Source organism: Aedes albopictus, chromosome 1, assembly GCF_035046485.1.
Source record: "Aedes albopictus strain Foshan chromosome 1, AalbF5, whole genome shotgun sequence".
NCBI classification, from domain to species: Eukaryota; Metazoa; Arthropoda; class Insecta; order Diptera; family Culicidae; genus Aedes; species Aedes albopictus.
This window is the reverse complement of record NC_085136.1, coordinates 23,475,410-23,498,606: the sequence shown is the minus strand read 5'-3', so window position 1 is coordinate 23,498,606 and position 23,197 is coordinate 23,475,410.

The window sequence follows — 23,197 nt, the reverse complement described above, 5'->3', positions numbered from 1 at the left end:
ATCGATCCCGCAAGCTGCGGTCAATTTGCGCGCGACAATCTCGCACACCACCAGGCAGGCAGCGCCGCGACATTGAAGGGGATCTAGAAAAGTTACAAGGCGCGCCGCGCCGCGATCGCTCGCGATCTGGTGGTGTTCCATATCATATCCAACCGGCGCACTTTGTTAAGGTTCAAGCAATCATCTTAGTCGTTGTTCGGCAGCGGTCGGTGGGCAGGAACTCAGTTCATAGCCTACTGCGCCGCGCGCCGGTGCGGTTATTGTTGATGAACTGTTCGCTAGAGCGCTACCGGTTGACCTGATCGGCATAACAAGAACAACATATGATTCCAGCTGCGCGCGCAGATGATATCGATAGATTGCGCGCGAAAACGTGATCATTTTGCACAAGAGATGATGTGTGGCATGCGCATGAGAGTGGGCGATGTAGGAACGTACAAGAAGTCTACCGGTGTTCAGCAGTGGACTGCAGATTAGAATCGGTTCGTTCGTTCGAGAAACAACAATGTAGTTTAGCAACTCGACGAAAATAGTTACTTAGCTTGGAAGTTTTAGGCCCCATAAGCAGAGATGGCTAATCTGATGCTCTAATAAAGCGTTCTTAGCAAATCTGTCTCACATTGTTTTCGATGCATATCTAACTTTCCTCTCCATTAAGGCATTTTTCTCAACTGGTTTTATATTTGAACTTGCCACAAATTCAATATATGTTCACATATTTTACGTCGGCTTCGGTCTGTAAATCTCATTTGAGTTAACTTGATATTTAAAAATAGCCATGAGGTTCACAGACCTGACAAGCGTAGACCACGAAGGTATTGGCCGGAGATTTCAAACAGACTATTTCAAATATGATAAAATCGAAAACCCTTTGTGTAGTAGACCCGTGTGGAATAGACAGGTGGGGATTGCTATATACAAGGGTTTTCTGATCGTGCACCGAGGTGCATTGCCAAGTGCACCGCAAGACTTCAGGACACCCTTCAAGACAGGCAAGACCCTTAAAACTTCACAGGCGCTGTCCATGAACTACGAAGACTCAGTTTAGGCCATCTCAGACCTACCCCCCCTTGTAGACTTTTGCCCATACAAAATTTTTGAAATTTGTATGAAGCGTAGACCCTCCGGAAGTGGTCAAATGTAAAAGTCGATCGAACCCATGCATGCGACACATCACATCGCTGCTTTATCCATAACCTGATAAACAGTGAGCAGGAAAATAGTCTTAGACCATATCTGAACAGGTAGTGTTCTGGAACCGTTTCCGGGTGTCCCGCCGGAAGTAGCCAAATACAAAATGGACCAAAATCATGCATGCGACACATCAAATCGCTGCTTTTCCGATGATCTGATGAACGGTACGTCTGGAAATAATTCAGACCACTTCTTAACCGGTATTGTTCCGAAATCGGTTCCAGGTGTCCCGCTGAAAGTGTTCAAATATAAAAGTGAACCAAATCCATGCATGCAAAACGTTAAATTGCGGCTGTTTAGAGAACCTGACCATGGTTGGATAAAAAAATAGCATCAGACCATATTTGGGACAACCAGTAGCGTTCTGCAACCGGTTCCGGGTGTCTCACCGAAACTGATCGAATGTAAAAGAGAACCAAACCAATATTTGTGACACATCAAGTGACTTTTTAGGTAACCTGATGAACCGTCAACAAGAAAGGTTCCGGGTGTCCCTCCAGAAGTAGTCAAATTTGAATCAAACCAAACCCATACATGCGACACATCGAATCGCGGCTTTTTCGATAACCTGATGAACAGTTTTCAAGAAAATAGCCTCAGATTACGTTACAGACCACCGGTAGTTTTTCACAACTGGTTCCGGGTATCCCGCTGAAATTGGTCAAATGTAAAAATGAACCAAACCCATGCTTGCAGTACATCAAATCGCTTTTTTGTCAGTAACCTGATGCGCGGATAACATGAAAATAGGCACAGTCCACATAAGTTGCTACCGGTAGTGTTACTAGTTCCGGATGTCCCGCCAGAAGTGGCCAAATGTAAAAGTGAAGCAAACTCATACATGCGACACTAAAAATCGCGGCGCTTTAAGTAATCTTATAAACAGTTAGCATGACCTAGGCTCAGACCATATTTAAAACTACCAGCAGTAGTGTTGCGGAATCGCTCCCGGGTGTCCCGAGGAAAGTGGTCAAATATAAAGTAAACCAAAACCATGCATAGGACACATCAAACCGTAACATTTTGATAACCTGATGAACGATTAACAAGAAAATAGTCTCAGACTACATAGAAGCCTACCGGTGTGTAGCAGAATCAGCGTTTGGTGCTTCGGTGGAATTACTATAGTGAACAAAATTAATGCAAGTAATAAATATGTGTAAGGGAGCATCAAACCTAAAAAAACTAAAGCGATTTCATCAAACCACACCATTTTAGATTTCTGAGGTGTAGATATACCAGTAGGATGGGTCAACGTTCTACACGCTACTAAAAAACCTTAGGAAATTCATAAGATTTTTGCCATAATTGAACTATATGAACGCCATGAGGAAAATCTTATGAAAACTCATTTTCATAAGATTTTCTTATGTCATGTCATAAGGATAACTTATGAAAAGTAGTTTTCAGATGTTACAGTACCAGACCGCTGTTATGATAATTGCATCCTTCCAGTTCGTATTAACCAATGGACTGATTTTTGATTGATTTGTCTTTATTAAAGAGACTTTCAGCCCTTGGCTGGTTCGTCTCTAGAAACCAATGGACTGAGGTTGGTCACTTTCTAAGGTTGAAATAAACACTAAATTTGTTAAATATTTTTTTAAAGGGGGATATGTGATTTTTTTTAGTATCTCAAAATACATCTTTTGACAGTGATCCCATATTTTATTTTTAATTTTGCTCAAAACGTTTCGAAAAAGTAAAAACTCATTTAAAAGGTAGAAAATAGTTATTTCAATAGATGCTACCGCAACCACATGAACATCACAAGCAACAAAAACTATTTTAAAAGAGATTTAATCGACTTAGTGTTTATTTCAACCATAAAAAGTGAGAAAATGGCAATTTTTAAACCCAATTTAAGCATCGAAGAGACAAAGAGATACTAATCAGTTGACCTGTAGAGGATAGCATTTTCGTTCAACTTTTAATTATGCTTTAATTTTTTTTGCAACTTTGTGCAACTTTGCGAGATATTTCAATATAAAAAATTGTGTTAGTTTTCATAAAAATAAAAACAATCACGTAGAAACAATAACAACATGGCAACACTGCTTTCAAAAAAAAAAAAGATACATAGTAACATACTGAACAAGTATTCAGAGTATCGGAAGGCATGAAAACCTCATCCAAGAAAGATATAAAAGATTTAGTGGTTTTTCAAGGTTTGAAGGGGTTGTTTATACTAAATTTATTATATATCGCTTATTTCAAATGATAGAGCAAAAGTGTCTTCGACAACATTTTTCTGCATGTTATCTACAACTTTGCCGAAGACTCCATTTAGTTATGGTGACTTATGTAGAAAATAGATTTTTTATCGAACTTTTGAGAAAACGTATTAAAAGTTACTTCTAAAAATATGTAACAACTTTGCAGAACATCATATTATTTTCACATTTTCACATTTTCATATTCAAAATGCCTACGATCGTGTATATCGTGATTTCAACCACTGTGCAACGGAATCCGGAATATCTCCGGAACCACTTGGCCAATCCAATCCATCTTTGGATCATCAAAACTAGAGAAATATCCCGACCGTGCCAAGAGAATTAAAATCGGTTAAGATTTGTTTAAGTTCGAGTAAATTGAATGTAAAAATTGTGTGCCAAAAAGTGTGTTAGTACAGCAAAGGTTGAGAGCCATCCCACAGAAATTAGTAAAATTCCACGGTGAATAATCCCGATCAAGCTAAGGAATTTACTCTAGAGATATTGGGATTGCTTTAGCTGATATTTCTGGAGGAAAGACAACTGAAATCCCTACTAACAAAACTAGCTGCATACCCAACTAACAATCGCATGCCACAAACAAGCATGCATGCTGACTTGTTGCTTTATAATAGCAATGATAGTTGAACTAAAATTATGCTTTACGCATTACTGTACAAAATCCAATTGAAAAAGTAGCCAATGTTCAACCTTTTGTATCGGTATTAACAATGATAATTGAAAAACACTTTTCAAGAGTTTAATAAGTTCTCTATTCGACTTGCAGTTATTCCATTACAAAATAGTTTCACAAGATCTTTTTCAGCTTATTGTTAAGTCAATGTACAAATAAGCACATGTCTCTGTATAATGTGTCTTGCACAAGTCGAATAAGCGCCTTTGTTTCATCTTACTTCGACTCCGAGTACAGGATGAAAAATACATGTTTTTTACTGAACAGCAGCTGAACTAATATCTTATTCAGTTGTCAACCCTAATGTTCTGTGGCTCTGTACTAATTCACCACAGCTGAATATGAGTCATTATTAAACCACGGGAAGTTTATGTTTTGATTTGAGTGCTTCAATTAATCACTTCTAGTTCGAACCTTGATTAAGATAAATTTAAGTGTAATTATTATTTCATAATATGTGTTCATAGCATAAGTGTCAATCATAGACTCTCGTAAAAATGAAAAAAAAAATATTTTCAATTATTTTTGCTAAAGCTGAATAACAGCTTCACTATATATTTCTAAAATACTTTTAATAACAAACAGTTCAGTTGGTACACAACACTATGCTTTATAGTTTCTCCAAATTTGTGTGAACAAAGCCCGAACAAAGGTTATAGCTGAAAATTGTCCAAATGTTATTCAGCATCATGTAGAATTAATTCGTCATGAAGGTGCTTGTCAAATGAGTGATTGTTAGTTGGGTAAGAGCTTAAGGAATAAACGCGTCCAGAAGAAAGCTCTGTTAAGCTCTTATCCAGTAAAAATGTTAGTTGGGATTCCAAGAGGAATTTTATACGATTTTTTTTTGAGTAATCCATGGATAAAATCTCTGAAGGAAATCCTGAATAAGCCTTTAGAAAAACCACTGGAAGAATCACCAGAGGCATTTCTGGAAGACTTTCCGGAAGAATCTCAGCAAGAATGCCAGGAGAAATCCTTGGAGGGATGCCTGCGGGTATCCCAGAAAGATTTTTTGAAAGAGTTCTAGGAGGAACTGCTGGAAGAACCACAGCAGAAATGCTGGATTGACGAAACCAGCTGGAAATCCTGGAGGAAGACAAAGAGGAGTACATGGAGGAATCCCATGAGGAATTTATGACAAAATTCTTAGATATAATCTCTTGAATAAAAATTCCCGGAGCATCCACCGGAGGAACTTCTGGAAGAATTTCTGGAGGAATTCTTGGAAGGATTCTGGGATGTATTGTAGAAATTTCAGCAAAAATCCTAGGAGCACAGACAAACAGACGTAACTCTCTTCAAAACGGCTTGGCACATGCATTTAATGAACAATTCAAATTTCATTTGATTTGCGCGATCGTTCCACCAGATGCGCTAGTGTTCGATCGCTTTGACGTTTGCAGTGTACACGTTGCTGAATGATGCAAACAAAAATTACAGGCAATTTGTGTAGTAGTGTGCGTGTCAGCAAAACGTCAAATCCAAATCCATCATGGCCGACAGTGTCGCGCGCGGTTCAACCAAGAGGTGGTAGTGTGCTCATGAAAAAGACACCAGGCAAAAGCTTTTGATGAATTTCCTTTAAGAGTTACGTCTGTTTGTCTGTGCTAGGAGGGATTGCTGGAGGAATTTATACAGGACTTTCTAGAGAAACTCCACCACGTGCTCCACCACCAGGAATGCCTGGAGAAATTCAAAGAAAAATTGCTTGAAGAAATACCTGGAGGAACCCCTAGAGAAGTCCCTGGAAGAACCGTTCGAGGTATTCTGGAGGCTCTGAAGAAGTTTCTGAAAGAATCTCAGGGAGAGTTCTTGGAAGAATTTAGTAAGAATGCCAGGATAAATTCCTTTTAGAATCACTAGAAGAATTTCTGGAGGTACCATAGTTAGAATTTCTGAAGAAGGAATCACTGGAAGAACACAGGAGGAGTTGTTTGAGGTTTTCTTGGAGGAATCTTTGAAATTCTCTGGAGGAATTCCTGGATGAGTCCTTGGAGAAATCCCAGAAAGAAAACCGAAAGAACCTCTGCAAGAATTACAGGAAGATGGCCAGGAAGGATCCTAGCAAAAAAGCAAAAAAGAATGCTCTGCAAGAATCCCTAGAATTTGTAAAGTATCACAATTAGAACTTCTGGAGGAGTCTATGCAAGAATAGTTGGAAGAACCACAGGAAGATTTACTTGAGGAATCCCAGCTGGAATCTCTCAAGGAAGCTCACTAGGAGCTCCCGCAGGAATTCTACGAAAAGTCACTGGAGGAATCTTTGGATAAAACCTTTTGGAGGAATCAGAATGTCTTAAATGGTCCCACCAAGAGCTATTGAAGGAATCTCTGGAGACATCCTAGTAAGAATTGCTGTAGTAATCTTTACAGGAATTATTTGAGAAACCCCATCAAGCATGCCGGGGAAATTCTAAGAGAAGTTGCTTGAATAAATACCTGGAGGAATACCTACAGTTCTCCTTGGAAGAACCGGTAGAGGTATTCTAGTGGAATCTATGAAGGAGTGCCTGATGGATTCGCAAAAGACATGTCTGGAGGAATCTCAGGAAGATTTCCCGAAAGTATTGCAGCAAGTAAGTATGCCAGGAGAAATCATTAGAAGTAGTCCTGAAAGTGTCACTGTTAGAATTTCTGTAGGAGTCCTAATAGACATTGCTACATTGCTAGAGGAATCTGGATTCCCGGGAAGGCTAACAGGAGTACCTAGAGAAATCCAATGAGGAATTTCTGGAAGAACCCCTAGATTAAACCTCAGGAGGAAGTCCTGGATAAATCCTAGAAAGAAATCCCTAGAAGAATCACCGAACGGATTTCCGGAAAAATCCCATAAGAGGATGAGAGAAGAATAAGAAAAATCAGACTGACGACAGGAAGAAGAAAGAAAGGCTACAGAAAGACAGGGAAACAATAAAACAGGCAAATAACAAAAAGATGACAAAAATTTGACATGCAGATCGCAGTAGAACAACAGGAAGCCAGGAAGATAGGAACATGACAAGAGAATGACAGAAGATGACAGGAAGGCGACATAAAAAATAGCGGAAGACGACAGGAAGATGAGAGGAAATTATAGGAAGACGACAAGAAGGTGACAGGAAGGTGACAAGAAAACAGATGAGGACGACATGAAAGTTACAAGAAGGTCATAGGAAGATGACAGAAAGACGAAGGTGACAGACAGAATTTAGGACAACACAATGAAGATGGGAAGACGAGAGGAAACGACAGATAGGTGACAGGAAGATTACAGGTAGACAACAGAAAAAAGATAGGAGGACGACAAAAATTAGAGGGAAATGAGAGGAGAACGATAGGATGTCGACAAGAAGGTAAGAGGAAGACGGTAGGAAGACGACAGGACGACAGCAAGGAGACAGTAAAGTAGAGTTAGAAAATGATTACAGGAAAGCGATATCAAGACGAGAGGGAGGCGACACAAAAATAACAGGAAGACGACAAGATGACGCCTCCCCTAATAAATATGTATTATACACTGGCAATTAGATGAATGATTGTATCATTCCGTATATGATCAAGATGATAGCCCGAAAGGGTTGTTAACCGTTATGTGCCCGACAATTTTTTGCTTTTTTCTTCACCGTGCTTTTTAAATGGTAGCTGGGTACCCGGGTACCCTGTCGGCCACATAACGGTTAAGAACATTGTATCATATTTTTTCTATTAGGGTCGAAGTCGACAGGAAGCCGATAGGAAGACGACAGGGAGACTACAGAAAGACAATGGTCAGACGATAGGAAAGTGACAGGAATACCACACAAGACGCCAGGGGGTCTAAGCGTGTCAAATGAAAACGACAAAAAGACAATGCTTAGACGACATTAAAACAACAGAATTATGTTAGTAAGTCTAACGAAGATAAGAAACCATGCAGACGGCAAGAAGACGACATGAAAAATGACAGGAATATAATAAAAGTGCGAAATAAAGACGACAGGAAGATGACAGAAGGACAATAAGAAGACGACAGGAAGATGACACGAAGACGATAAGAAAACATGGAGGACAGGAAGGCATGAAGACGAGAAAATAAAAAGGCAGGAAAACCGGAAGACGGAAAAAACAGGAAGACATGTAGAGAAGATGACAATAAGACAGATGAGACAGGAAAATACAGAAAAGACAGAAAAACTGGAAGACACAGAAGATAGAAAAAAGATAAGGCAGAAAAAAAACAGAAAAGAAAGAAACGTAAAAGAGAGATAGAAGACAGAGAAGACACTTGACTCACTCTTGTCACATTTTGTGCGTTTGTCGGGAGTGGGATTCGGTCCCAGGTCTTAGTCACGTGCTTTACCCATCAGACTAGGTCCGCTCCACATATGGACTCAATGTACTCATTGTTCAAAGTAAAGATATTGAACAAAGTTAATGATATGAAACAAATGCAAGCACGCTCTGCAGTGGACTTTACTCATGATGTAAAATTTCCATTTGTCATAAACATTAACACTGATCAACCTCAACCAATTATCGCATTACAGGTCACCGAGGCACGCAAACTCACAGCTGGGTAATAAGTAAAAGAAAAACCTAACCCTTAATTAACCCTTCCATCAAGTTAGTGCAGCACAGTGCCAATCCGCGAGTAGGCGACCATCAGTTGTGCACACAAAACAACGCACTAAAATGCATGGCACGCGTGAGAAAGGAACGTGACTCGGCTCTGCTCCGCAAAAAAAACCTGAAAACCCTTCAAAAACAATGCCTTCCCTCGCCGTCAAGAGCAAAGAAAATAAAACCAATGAATGCACGGAGGTCACCCTTCGCTCGCTCTGTCATGGTGACGGTCGACGGGAGATCCAGTTTACTCTGTTCGGATCACGTTGACTATCACTTTTGCACGCATTCACAAAAACGAAGTCATGCACCAGTTAGGTGGCAAGGTTAGTACATCAGAAGGTTAGTGTACCAACTCGAGCGGCCAAGTCTCAAGTAAAGGATGCCAAGGTGGATTACACACGAGGAGGGAAAAAAGTAAAAGTGCATCTCGGCACCAACATTTCAAAAGGGCGTAACTGCATTTGGAAGTAATACCTTCTTTCAAAGCTGTAGGTCGTACTGCCTCCCTTACACTCAAACCACCGTGGTTGTCGGAAAGAGGAGAGTTTTTCCCATCTGGTACTTGTTGTGAAAAACATGGAAATCATAACACATGATCCACAGCTTTCAAAGAAGGTGATGATTCCAAAAGCAGTTACGCCCTTTTGAAATGTACGTGTCGATCTGTTTCTGCCGATAAATTGGAAGTGGTCGGACTAGCGGGAACGTCAACCGGTACTTCTTTATCATCTGCTTGGGTCGCCTACTGATTGAGGTACGCGAGTTGTATAAGAAAAACAAAACCGGTCCGTCTCTCTCCTGAGGGAGGATCCTCGTCGTTGCTTTAACAACCGTTTTCCAGCAGACTCTTCCATCAGCGACTGCAGGCAGTAGTAGGCTAGGGAAAGGTATGGGGGGCAATTATTCGTTGATCAGCAATCGAAATAAGTTGTTCTCAAGGTCGTGCTGGGTCCAGTACTGGGTTCTGTTGCAATCCGAGAGGTTGTTAACTTGATATGCGTGTGTTGAATGGGTTACCATGGTGACCTTGAAGGCAATTCCATTTCTTGAACATTGTTGTCAATCAACACAATAAACGTATGGTTATCTCGACAGCCCGCTCTTCTAGTTTGAACTTAATTCGTATGACTGGGAAAATAAAGAAAGAAAATTAGCGGTTTTGAAAGTATGAAGGCTGAACAACAAAGTGATCCAGTTTTATTGTCGGATTTTAAAGGTCAAATAATTAAAAATAAATCCAAAGGACTGATGTAGATATGTAATCAAGAACGCTTTTCAGAAAAGAACTTTCCAAGGAAAAGTAAAGCATAAAAAGAATAAATTGTTCTCAAGGCCGCGTGCTGGGCCCAGTACTGAGCTCTGTTGCAATATGAGAGGTTGTTAAGATGTCAACTCTGGCACACCTTTAAAAGCCTACTTGGACTTACCACGTGCCAGTGCTGAAAATTTCATTTCGTCATATCTGAATTCAATCACCTACAGCTCATTTTAGAAGCTGAACCTGAGAATATGGTATATGAAAAACTTGTGCAGCTTGACCAGTTCTGCAAGAAAGTCACGGAAAAACCGCTATTTTTCGATTACTTAATGTAAATGTCACGGACTACCTTTGAAAAATGCCAAATGATATTCACCGTGAATATCATTTGCATTTTTGGAAGGTAGTCCGTGACATTTACCATAAATATTCGAAAAATGGTGGTTTTTCCGTGACTTTCTTGCAGAACTGGTCTAGCCGCACAAGTTTTTCATATCTCATATTCTCAGGTTCAGCTTCTAAAATGAGCTGTAGGTGATTGAATTTAGATATGACGAAATGAATTTTTCAGCACTGCCACGTGCAATGCTTCAACTCAGACGACAGGAAGTCCCTGCTATTGACAAAGTTAAATGGCGTAAATTTACACCAACTGTGACGAGTTCCGACCGTAGCGTGAAATGTGCACAAGCTTTTCTAGTGGTTGGCTGGCGGGCGCCCAACACACTGACACCTGTTTTAGATGACGCATTCAAATGATGAGTATAGAATATCAAACTCTGACTATAGTTACCTTTGCCGTGTTTACATCGCAAGTAAACAAATCAACACTCGTTCGTTACGAGTCCAACGTAAACAATTAGTCAAACAACAATCATTAGTATATCTTGCCGCACATAGTGCCGGAAAAGTTGGTTTCCTGTAGGAAGTTGAAGGAGAATTCGTTTGATTCTGAATTGATGTTTCGAAGGACTGCAACTCTGTACATTAGAATAAATTATTCGTCAACTATAGTACAAAGTAGATACAAATGGGACTTTGCATTATACACGGAGAGACGAAACTACCCAAAAGTGGGTTCTTTCCACCCAACTTCGGGGTTGCGTGCGTCAAGCCAATTTTGAGTTGATGGAATCGATGTTTTTGTTGGGTTGTTCCCGCTTGCTTCCATGTGAAAAAAATACCTAATTTTAAGTTTTTTCCACCCAACCGAAATTTTGACTAGGTTGTATTCACTCAAAATTTAATTTGAGTACTGTGCAAGAAACTCAGTGTTGGCTTGACGCACGGAACAACAAAAGTTGGGCTGTTTCTCTCTTCACTCTCTGACAACAACAGAAGGAGCGCATGAAAAGGGAGATGTTCTGGCAGCACGGACGACGTTCAGCATTACCGCATGTAGAATCCCGCTCGTCGTATGATTGCTGACGGTTGAACAATGACCTACTGCGGTAGAATAGACAAAGCCCATAATGTGTGATCATAGACTAATTTCAAGACCTCGATGTACCAAAGAAAACCATCAAATTTTCGATGACCAGTCCGGTACCCAACAAATATTCATAACCGTGTATTTTTTTCCGTGTAAATGGCCTTTTGTGTAAATTTTATTTAGCGTATTACACTGATCTGACAGCTCTGACAGTAAGGGACTAAACATAAATTACGTAAAGTGAGTACCGAGGATTGTTCACAATCTGCGAACTTGACTGCGGAAAAAATGGCGACCATGACGCCGCTGGTGTGATGCTAATTGTGTATCCCAGGGAAGATTCTGCGAGATAATTAATTGAATATGCTAAAGTTGTGAATTTGTTATACATATGCCTAGTTGAGTGCGGAGAAATCCAAGTGAATTTATATTATATTGAACTCTACTGAAGTCGATTTCACGTCAATTGGGTTTTTAAATTTGGAAAAATGAATTGTTTTTTCGATTTCATACGAAAGAGCATCTTTTTCTGAGCCACTATGATTTTTTTTCAGATTTTTAAAACTTTATTTTGGTGCCTAAAACCAATTTCAAAGAGATTTTTCGAAATCACCTTTTGACAGCTGAGCAACTGCTTGACAGCTCCGCCCAGTACAAAATGCGACGAGGGGTGATCCGACAAATCGCTCCCATACAAACTTCAAATTGATTTTTAAATAGGTTCCCAGGCACCAAAATTCATGAAAATTTGGATTTCGGCTCAGTTTGGCATGCAGATTCCGAATACATATGGAATTATCTCAACACCGCTAAAGAAGCCAATTAGAAGCTACTGTTGGGATTAGGTAATGCAACTGTTTTGTTTCCCATAAGTTTCCGTATGCATGTCTAAATGCCGGTCTCTAATACAGATTTGTAGCATATCGCCGGCTTTCATTAAGGGTGCAGTAACACCGCGCGTATAAAGACATTTACTGCGACTAGGTATGTTTGTAGGTTGACCTCGTAGTTCTATGCTTTATTGATTAATGCTACTCTTAGGTGACGGCTATATACGAGTTCGGTTGCATCGTCCAAAGGGAAGCGGGTTCTGTATAGGCAAGACCAAATGTACTGCTCTGACATGACTTCCTCGAAATGTATTCTAATAAAACTACTATTTTTAGCTTTGAGCTGCACATACAAACTGCTGCTGGAAGACCCTTCGCCTATCCGAACAGGAGATGAAAAAGAACTCAAAATTGAGTTTAAAAGTACCTAATTTTGAGTTTTTCAGTTTCTTCGTGTAGGTCTCTTAAAAAATAAAAGTGAAAGCTCAGCAGCATGCACAGCAGATTCTAGGAATCTTTGTTATTGCACCTTTGTTCAGCTGCCTATTGATAGCTTTTCCATCTGTCAAACTGCTGTCAATTTCACGCAAACGTATCCATTTTTTGCAAACCTTAGAAAAATATCAACTAGGCGGTCATATCACAGACAAACAAACGTAACACTCTTCAAAACGGCTTGGAACATGCGTTTAACGATCATCGATGATTTCAAATTGCATTTGATTTCCGCGATCCTTCCACCAGAGGAGCTACTTTTCGATCGCTTTGGCGTTTGGCAATGTACACGTTGCTGAATGATGCAAACGAAAGTGACAGGCGATTTTTGTTGTGGTGTGCGTGTTAGACAAACGCGGTTCTCATGTGCTCATGAAAAAGACACCGGGCAAAAGTTGTCGATGAATTTCCTCTGAGAGTTACGTCTGTTTGTCTGTGGTCATATCATCACAATTAAGGTTGGCCTACTGTACACGTTAGTAGGCGTACTACCACACATATCCCTTTAGCCTTTAGCACAGACAAACAGACGTAACTCTTAGAGGAAATTCATCAAAAACTTTTGCCTGGTGTCATTTTTATGAGCACACTGCCACCTGTTGGTAGAACCGCCCGCGACACTGTCGGCCATGATGGATTTCGATTTGACGTTTTGCTGACACGCACAATACTACACAAATTGCCTGTAATTTTCGTTTGCATCATTCAGCAACGTGTACACTGGCAAACGTCAAAGCGATCGAACAATAGCGCATCTGGTGGAACGATCGCGCAAATCAAATGAAATTTGAATAGATCGTTAAATGCATGTGCCAAGCCGTTTTGAAGAGTGTTACGTCTGTTTGTCTGTGCCTTTAGTATATTTTGAATATCGTATAGTGTGGCTATCGGATGAAAACAAACTATTCTGTGAGAAGTTAGTGACATGTTGGTCATATAAAATCAGCAATGCGCCGAATCAAAACCGTTTATCAATTTTCCGAACACGTCCGTTGGAATAGTCCATTCAAACAACGACGAGGCACTATGGGGGGCAGGACTTCGGGAGTTTGTTTTGTTCGAAATTTTCGCATAATTCGTGTTGTGTCATCTAAATGACACAATTGAAAGCTGATCGAGGAAGAAAATTGATTGAGTACAGTTGGGACCACACAGACAAAGCTCTATTTACGATGATCGTTTTATCACTGGATTTGTGTAGGAAATGGATCATAATTAAAACGGCCGCTATGAAATGAACAGATAGCGCCACCATAGCCTTGTGTGTTTGACATAACTCGACTGCTGTTACATTGGTAAAGCCCATATCAGGGCTGCCAGATGTTTTATTGAAAAATCTGTATGAAAATTTTAGAAAATCTGTATCCCATCCATACATTTTTTTTATATCTGTATCTCATACATACTGCTGTAGTTAAAAAATATATATTTCTTACAAAACGCAATCTGTATGAATGATTGAAAATTTGTAAAATACAGTATATCGGCAGTTCTGGCCCATATACGGTGACTCCTTTGTATTGAAGCGGGAACTGTTAGTAACGTTGGCTTCAGTTATCCATTCCATTTGTTGATCCTCATTCATTCGTCTTCTATTCACCATTCACTCGTCCATGGGTAAACCCCATCCGGAAGCTGTTACCCTAAGTACCCCACTTACCAATGCCCTTATCTAATTTCAAGAGCATGAGTATGATAATATCGCTTAATATATGTTTAACTTACGCACTGATCATTTGCGTAGCAAAAACATACGTCACTCAAAATCGCAGTACCTAGGCCGTTTGAATCGGGATCGCAAGTTTCTGAGCATTTCACTACTGATAGCCTCTCAATCATGCGAAACAACTTGACCACTCTTCAAAGTGGCCTACTGGGTGTGCAGAGATCTCGTGGATAGGGACTTTTCTGTTCAATGCTACTTTAGGGCTACTTTATCGCAGCATATCTGAAGTACTTGTTAATGTATATTCAAATAGAAACATTCATTCAACGTTGGTGCGTGAATGGACAGGAAAACAAAACACTTGTGTCATACAAAAAAAACAGGTGCAACATTCTTTGGCAGTTTTGGCAGCGTGGATACACGCAATTGTGAATCATCATATTAGCGATGTATGATTTACAAAAACAAGTCTACAGATGCACAAAAAAATACTTTCCACTGAACTGCAGATCCGTACATTATTTAGCATTAACTTTAACATGATTTGATTTATTACTATTCTTTGTCTTCAGTATACACTGTACAGACTGTTTCTTAAAAACTAAGTAACACATATTCACATAACATTATCTAACAAACATTCGAAATTCAAATATGTACTTCTATCTTATTGCAATAATTCAGATTACTTTAACAATCATTAAAAACAAACTACCTAGACACTATACTTCCATTTTTATCGTGAAGCATGACTTTACAACCCAAACATTCAAAACAGTTCACTAATTCATCAACATAATGAACAATAATCCACAGTAGAAAGAAAAACGAAAAAACAAGCAACAAATAACCAAGAAAATAACGTAAAAACTTCAATCTAACATGACACAAATCTCATGAATTAAGGCCTCCAAGTATTATCACACTTATTCACAAACTCTCTAAATTTAACATTAACAGGCCATGTAGATGGGTTCATTGTGCGACATTTGTACTTCCCGTCTAAAATCACCGGTGTCCTCCAGTTCGTCGTCAGCCTAACGATATCGATTCGCTCAAGTTCCAAGAGAACGGGAAACCATTCGATAAACGTCCCTTTCGCTAACTCTGACGTCGATATTAGAAAGAAACAGGGAGAAGTTGGTATCATTCGTCGTCTTGTCCTTGTCCGTCGTACACCTTGATTGCTGGCCACATTCGGCTTCGCTGTTCGTACAATTCGCATCAGCAACACATGCATCCGTTCCGCTCAAAAGTGCGTGCTCTGATTTCGGAGCCGAGTGGCATGGTGTCATTCTTTTCGGTACATCTGACGGAGCAATTTTAGAAAGAGTTTACACGATCTCTGATACCGTGTCTTTTAACTCTCTCACTTCCTCTTCAATCGACTTGGCAGCAACCGTTCCATGAGACAAAGGTCGACGTTTACCTCTCATTTGTTGATAATCTATCATGCACTGATCACACATCCATATTATATTGCCAGAGAGTATTGGCAACACATCTTCGGTCAAATTCACACAAGCTGCATGAAAGAAGCAGGCGCAATCCCCCTCGCAGACGGTAAAGTAATCAACGCTCACATCAATTCCTTCAGAACATTTTTTGCAGCATTTGTCGATCGCCATTGTTTCACGATACGCTTGTCGAACCGAAATAAATCAGTGTATTTTGGAATTCACCGTTGATAATTAGGCCGGAACAAATCTCATTTTCTTCTTTTGTCACTTTGGTCATAGACTCGTCAAGGGGGGGGATGATAAAAAATAAATGTATTTGATGAAAAATTACCCGAACAATTAGACAAAATCGTCAAACTCATCGGATTTGTTAAGAAATTTTCTCGACAACTCTGATTTCACCTTAAAATTTTGAAATTTCTTGAATAATTTATTTGTATCCCCCCTCAGAATGTCGAATTCCAACAAAAAATTCCCGAGGGGGGGGGGGTGACATTAGAGAAAATCGAATTTTGTTTCAGCCTTATGGCACTGAACAAATTCAATCGCGATCACATTTGTTCATTGAGCGGCTGATGATAGTCAAACTGCTTTTTACGAACTTTCGCAACAATAAATCGTCGATCAAAGACGGAGGAAAGAACGACACGTTCGCACACAGCTCGGAATCATGTAAACCATCGACAACAATAGCAACAGCAACGATATCACCAAACCACAGACAAACAGACGTAACTCTTGAAGGAAATTCATCAACAACCTTTGCTTGGTGTCTTTTTCTTGAGCACACTGCCACCTGTTGGTAGAACCGCGCGAGACACTGTCGGCCATGATGGATTGCGATTTGACGTTTGTCTAACATGCACATTACTACAAAAATCGCCTGTAATTTTCATTTGCATCATTCAGCAACGTGTACACTGGCAAGCGTCAAAGCGATCGAACACTAGCTACTCTGGTGAAACGATTGCGCAAATAAAAAAAACATTTGAATTGATCGCTAAATGAATGTGCTAATCCGTTTTGAAGAGTGTTACGTCTGTTTATCTGTGACCAAACTGTTAGCATCCCTCAACACATCAGTATAGGGCACTGCATGAATTTCTCTCCTTCTCTTTCACTCTTACAGAAATATTGTAAACAACAAGGCCAAGAAACGTCAAAATCCCATATAAAATCAAAACAATGCAGTGCCCTATAGCTCTTACCGACTGGCGTAGCCTAGCAACCGGCCAAACAACAAGCCGAAACAACAAGCCGAAAACGGCGAAAAGTGATTTTGTTTCCACAAGAAGTCTGCAAGCTTATTTCTGAATCAGGATCAGGATATTCATAAAATTATATACTATTTTCCATTCATTTGATAACTAAATCCGATTTATTCATTAAGATTTCCAAAAAATAGTTTCGCAATACATATATTTTATCACAAAAATGCGTAAATAAATTTATGTGAGCGAATGTCTAGTTTTTAGACAGCTGTGCAGGTGACAACTTGTAAGAAAATCAGCAATTACACTAGTTTACAGCATTTTTGAACTCGGTAAGCTGATGATCATTTTTGGTGTAGAATCATGCCCTGAGTTCGAAAACCCGAAGGAAAAAATTTACAGTAGAGCGGAAATTTTTTCGACTTTCCATACAAGGTTGATGATTTGAAATCGATTTTTGTTCTATTTTTAAGCAAAGTCGCTCACTTCAAACATCTTATTCTCGGTAATCAATGCTCCGATTGAGCTGAAATTTTTACTGTAACTCGCCTACATATGATATGTCAAATAAACGTCGAGAAAAAAATTTTCAGTTGTTTTTTTCTTATTGAAAAAAATACATTTATTCAAAAATTTTTGGGAATTTTGCTAAAATTTAAGAAGATCGTCCCTAAAACTCGCCAATATCTTGAATTTCATCAATCTGATGCAAATCCTGTATTCAGATGATCTAATGGTATTGTATTCAGCTTTTAATTTATGGAAAAAGATTTAAAATTGGTTGAACAAAACGCAATATATTTGAATTTTAGTAAATTATATATTTTGAAAAGTTACAAAACTCGATATTGAGCTAAAACTCAAAAACTGTTCTACTTTAAATTTTTTGAAGGACGGTTTCGAAATCAGCACTAAATTGTGCTTCAAAAATTTTGGTCGTTGACAGAAGTTCACGACTTTCGTTTTATTTTGTAAACTTGTGTTATAATAACTTTATTTTTCGTTTTCGTTCGATATTTTTCAAGTTTGTATATTTGTTTAGCAAAATTTGAAAAACTGAAAAATTTAGCAAAACTGTTGTTGCTCCTTCAAGAACTTCTACGTAATGGATTGGATGCAGCAACGTTTCACGGTAAGAGGAGAAACACATTGTTTTGATTCCTTCATTTTACGTGAACGCGTAAATTGCATTATCGCTTCCCCATATTTACTCACATCATATCCTTCTCCTAATTATTTAATTAGATATTCATCGTGACCAAAGTGATGCATGAACTCGGAACATTGCTACTGGCCTGGCTACGCATCGCCCAGCGTGTTGTGATAAGGGGAGGATTTTCAGCAAAGCCGCTCTGTGATTGATAAATTACCAAACTTTGTCAAAACCATTTCATTTATTATCATAATAAATTTATCATTATGCAGCCAGGCGTTACAAATGGCTGCAGAGCTGCTCATTCTTCGATTTTTAATATTAAAATAAACTATTTGGAAGAAGCTAAATTTTACTAAAATATATACATAAAATGCATAAAATTTAGAAAAAAAAAATCACGTGGAACAACTTTTCTTCAATACTAAAAAATTTGCATTCTGGATACTAAATGGTATATAGTTTTGCTAAACTTATTTATGTTTAGTCAGTTAATGCATGAACCCAGTCGAACCACAATTTTGCATAGAAAATATTCATTAATGACTTTATTTATTTCTGAGTGTAGAAGCTCGTGTAGAAGCACAGACAAACAGACGTATCACTTGGAACAAAGTGTGATTAAAATCATCGTCACAAAAGTATAATCGCCCAATGCTAATTACGATGTATTTCTCAAATCCACTGAGTAGATGGCGGTAGTGAGCAAACGTCAAGTAGAAGCAAAAACGATGCGAGCGCCATGAGTGAGAGATTTGCGAACTACAGAATATTTGAATAGTCCGTTGAAAAGGGAAACGATGAAAAGTGGGTAGAGTGAGACGTCTGTTTGTCTGTGCTGCCGGCATTCTACGGGTGTTTTTTTTGCTGGCCACACAACGGTTAAGTAAGTTACACAAATTCGTAGGTGACCCGAGCAAAGTCCAACAGCAAAATTATAACAAATCGGAAACAAAATGAGTATTGAGCAGCAAATTGTTATCACATTTTGATGTAAGTTTATCTTCATTAAATTTGATTACCAATTTTGATATCGTTTTGCTGCCATTTTAAACTATTATAAATATGTTGTTTTTAAGTAATTCTTAAACTTTTAGCTAATAGGGGAACTTACGTATTCTCAGCAGATGTGTTTCCTTCGTCATGTTTTTTTTTAACCTATTGAACTCAAAGTAGGCGTAATATCCCAACCAAGCTGAATTATACGACCATGTTTCTAACAATTTGGCCGACAGAAATCCCCCATGACGAAAAGAACAAACCTACCAATAATAGGTAAATACAACGGAACCTAACGATCGCTCCGCATCTGGTGGCAGGAATGAGAACCCTATGAAAAACGTGACTCCGCGAAAATTTGCCATGGCGCAGCATAAGGCAAAGTGCACTTTTTTCACTTTTTCGTATCGAATTCCGCATCGTAGAGAAACAAAGGACCATTTTTTGGAAAGAAAATTTAATTCTCTTTCAGTTGCGCTTCCCATCCCAACTAACAATCACTCATTTAAGAGGCACCATTATGACGAATTAATTCAGCATAATGTTGAATAACATTTGAATTATTTTCACGTACAACCTATGTTCGGGTTTTGTTCACACAAATTTGGAAAAGTTATAAAGCATCATGTTGTGCACCAACTTAATTTTTTGTTGTTCAAAGCGTTTTACAAATGTACAAGAAAGTTGTTGTTAAGCTTTGACAAAAGTGATTGAAAATAAATAAAATGCAAAAATGTTGAACTCTCACGAGAGTAATTATTTGCTCTCTTGTTGAGAACACCTATTATGAAATAAGAATTACATATAAAATTACCTAAATCCGGATTAGAGCTCGAGACCTGTCGATTGCCAGCCGCATGCCTTCCTATCTGCGTCATCCTAGAGACGGTGAGATACAGCACCCAAAGCAAAACATAATCTTCCCATGACTCAATAATGATCACTCCTGAATTTGTGTTCAGCAGTGGTGAATTAGCACAGCACGTGGTAATCAACTGAACACCGCCTTATACTTCAACGCTGTTCAGCTCAAAACACGTGTTTTCCATTCTGATTTCGCTGTCAGTATTTTTATCGCACGGTGAGAAAACTTGTATCGAATGCGGCCAAAAAGTGTTGGTCCTTATTGAAGATATTGTTTTCAGACGAACTAATTGCGATATGAATATGTTTTTATTTTTATTATTAAATATCGATTTTTAAAAATGTATGACAATATGTTGTGCGGTATGGTCTTGGACATGGTGCATTCACATCATCTGTTCAGGTAATCTACTCATGCTCAGTCGAAGATCCGTTAAACTTTTATTTTTATTTATGCTTTTGGCATGGAATCTTGATATTATGTTCAATAAAAAGTGCATAAGGATGTTTAGGGATACTTGAAATGTGTCGATTTCTGAATGCTGTTTGATTATCTAGGTGATTGTGGGAACAATATTCAGCTGAGACATATTCAGTAAACACGACAGCACTGAAATGTCAAATGCGTCGATCCAAGCGTCTCGTACAATCGAACTGCTGCGGAAGATAAACAATATAATAATCAAGGTACAAGATATCTTGTTACAGACTAATAAATAAATGCCTCATTTTTACGCTGATTACGTCTCTTGGCACTCATTGTTAAACTACAAAATTCTATTCTGTTTTATTTTATGTGATTCGTTTAAAATTTTGGTTCTTTAATAACTTGGTTGTCTAAACAGTTTTAGCCATGACCCGACCAGAGGAAAATATCAAAATAATAACAACGGAATCACAAAACCTGTTTTTATATCTCGGTTTGTTATTATTAACTTATTAAGTCATCACCGTTCCATAACATGTTCTGTTGGGCAATCTTATTTTGTTATGATCGTCCTCTTGGTATATTTTCTTTAAATTACATTTCAATAACATGTTTTGTTGTAGCACAAGTTCAGTTATTCCGTGACATTACGTTACAGTGCCAACTTATCAGCCATTTGTTTTATAAGCACTTTGAAAAGTATACCTGTTTTTTTTGTCCCAGTTTCAGTTAGGTATGAATACGAAAATAGAGAGTGTAATAGAGTGTTAGGTGGTGTTAGCCATTTTATGAAACATTTTGGATCAACTAGTGGAATTCAACGACGAACAACACATTTTCGACAAAAATGTAAAAAAATAAGTCATGAAAAACTCCATTGATTATTTTTAGATATTTTATTTTTATTGATTTCACTGCATCGAGTCCACTTAGATTAACTAAGATAAATGTTTCAATCAATGAGGTAATAATGTAAACTAATCTTATAAACAATAAACCAACTAATAAAGGGTTTCAAAACAACGGTAGTTTTTCATCATAAGTTGTTTGGAAAATAAACGAGAACTATTGTTTCGCTCTGTTTTCAATAAGAAATCGCTTGCGACAACAATAGCGTTCCAATTATGAATGAAATATTTAACAATAGATCCTATTGTTGCGTATCCCATTGAATGCATATGGGACTTTGGAGGAGTTCCTATCCGCAACAGAAAAAAAACTAATTTTGTTTTCAGGTTGTTATCAATAACGTATTCATATCAAAATTTGTTATTGAAATATTTTCAAAATTCGCTGTTTTTAAGTTGTTATTGAAACAAACAAAACATGTTATTAAACAGTGTAGAGAATGAGAATAATAGCAAGGAATGCCAAACATTTCATGTTTGGTAATGTAAATAGGTTATCAGGATTATTAGAATAGTGAGTAGGCTATGATTTTGTTCAGAGTCAGTTTTGTGACAGAAATTGCAGGAGATAGACGTGGAAAATAAAATTTGAAAAAAAAAACGGAAAAATCGATTAATCTAATCCGGATGCAAGCCTTCTGAATCCCTAATTTCGCGGACTTCGGGATTGTCCGCTGGGTCACGACAAACAGGTCTTCCAGGAACATTTTTTTGTTATAATATTTGTTATTTTGCCGCTTATGACAGACAAGTTTATAACAGGATATGTTATGTAAATAACATGAAAATAACTCTTTCCGCTACTCAGTTATTTTTTCAAAATAACACATTTTATTATGCTGTTGCTATTCCCTTCTGCTCGGGGATTTATCCCATAATCCAAACAAAGTTCCGAGTCAAACTATGACGGGCTGAAGGCGTTTATTTGACAAGTGAAAAGCACATTGTTTAGGAGCATATGCTTATCGATACATCAGCTTAAGAGGATGCAGACAAATGTTTTGTTAAACTCTTTTGTTAAGGAATCAATGCTTGTCGAATAAATTTCTTGTTAAACGTTTGAAAAGTGTTTTAATTTATCATTGTTGATACCGATGAGGAAAGTCGAACATTGACTACTTTCTCAATTGAAAAATCATTTAAACCAAGGGGTAGTCACTCTACACACTTCATTTGTGCCAATTTTTTTTTCAATGTGTCTACCAGTGTGCTCTGGTGTGCCCTAGTGTGCCGAGGTGCTGAGGTGCCGAGGCTTCAAAATGTATTATGGTAACTGCTATAAAGAAGCGCCGCCGCACTGGCATTATTTTCTTAGCAAGCGTAGAATTTATTGTACTTCATTGTTTTTGTTTATTCCTGAGAATGTCAACGAAAATATTCTCTGGATATTTTTTTTTTCAATTTCGAAGAGAACATTTTGCATTAGGATTGAAATTCTTTCCAAATGAATGCTAACTACATTGGAAGGACTCTGGTGGGAATCTAAAACGTCGGGTGGGTAAAAATGTCTGTGATTCCGGAAGTATTTCAAGTGAGATTCTGGAATGGTTCCGGGATGTAATTTTAAGTAGTTTTGTGCTTGGTTTTGGGGGACATTTCAGTGAAATAGAGAAAAAAATCTGGAAGAATTTCGGTAGTTATGTTTGATTAAAATTTCATTTTCATGAAATTTCATTAAATTTGACGACGCTTGTATCGGTACATATGAGCTCCCTGGGAAAGAATAAACAGATTCTTAAAAGCAGCAAAGTTGTGATCATTATTATCGATGCTAAAGATTCTAAGGCCACCGGCCATTGCTGA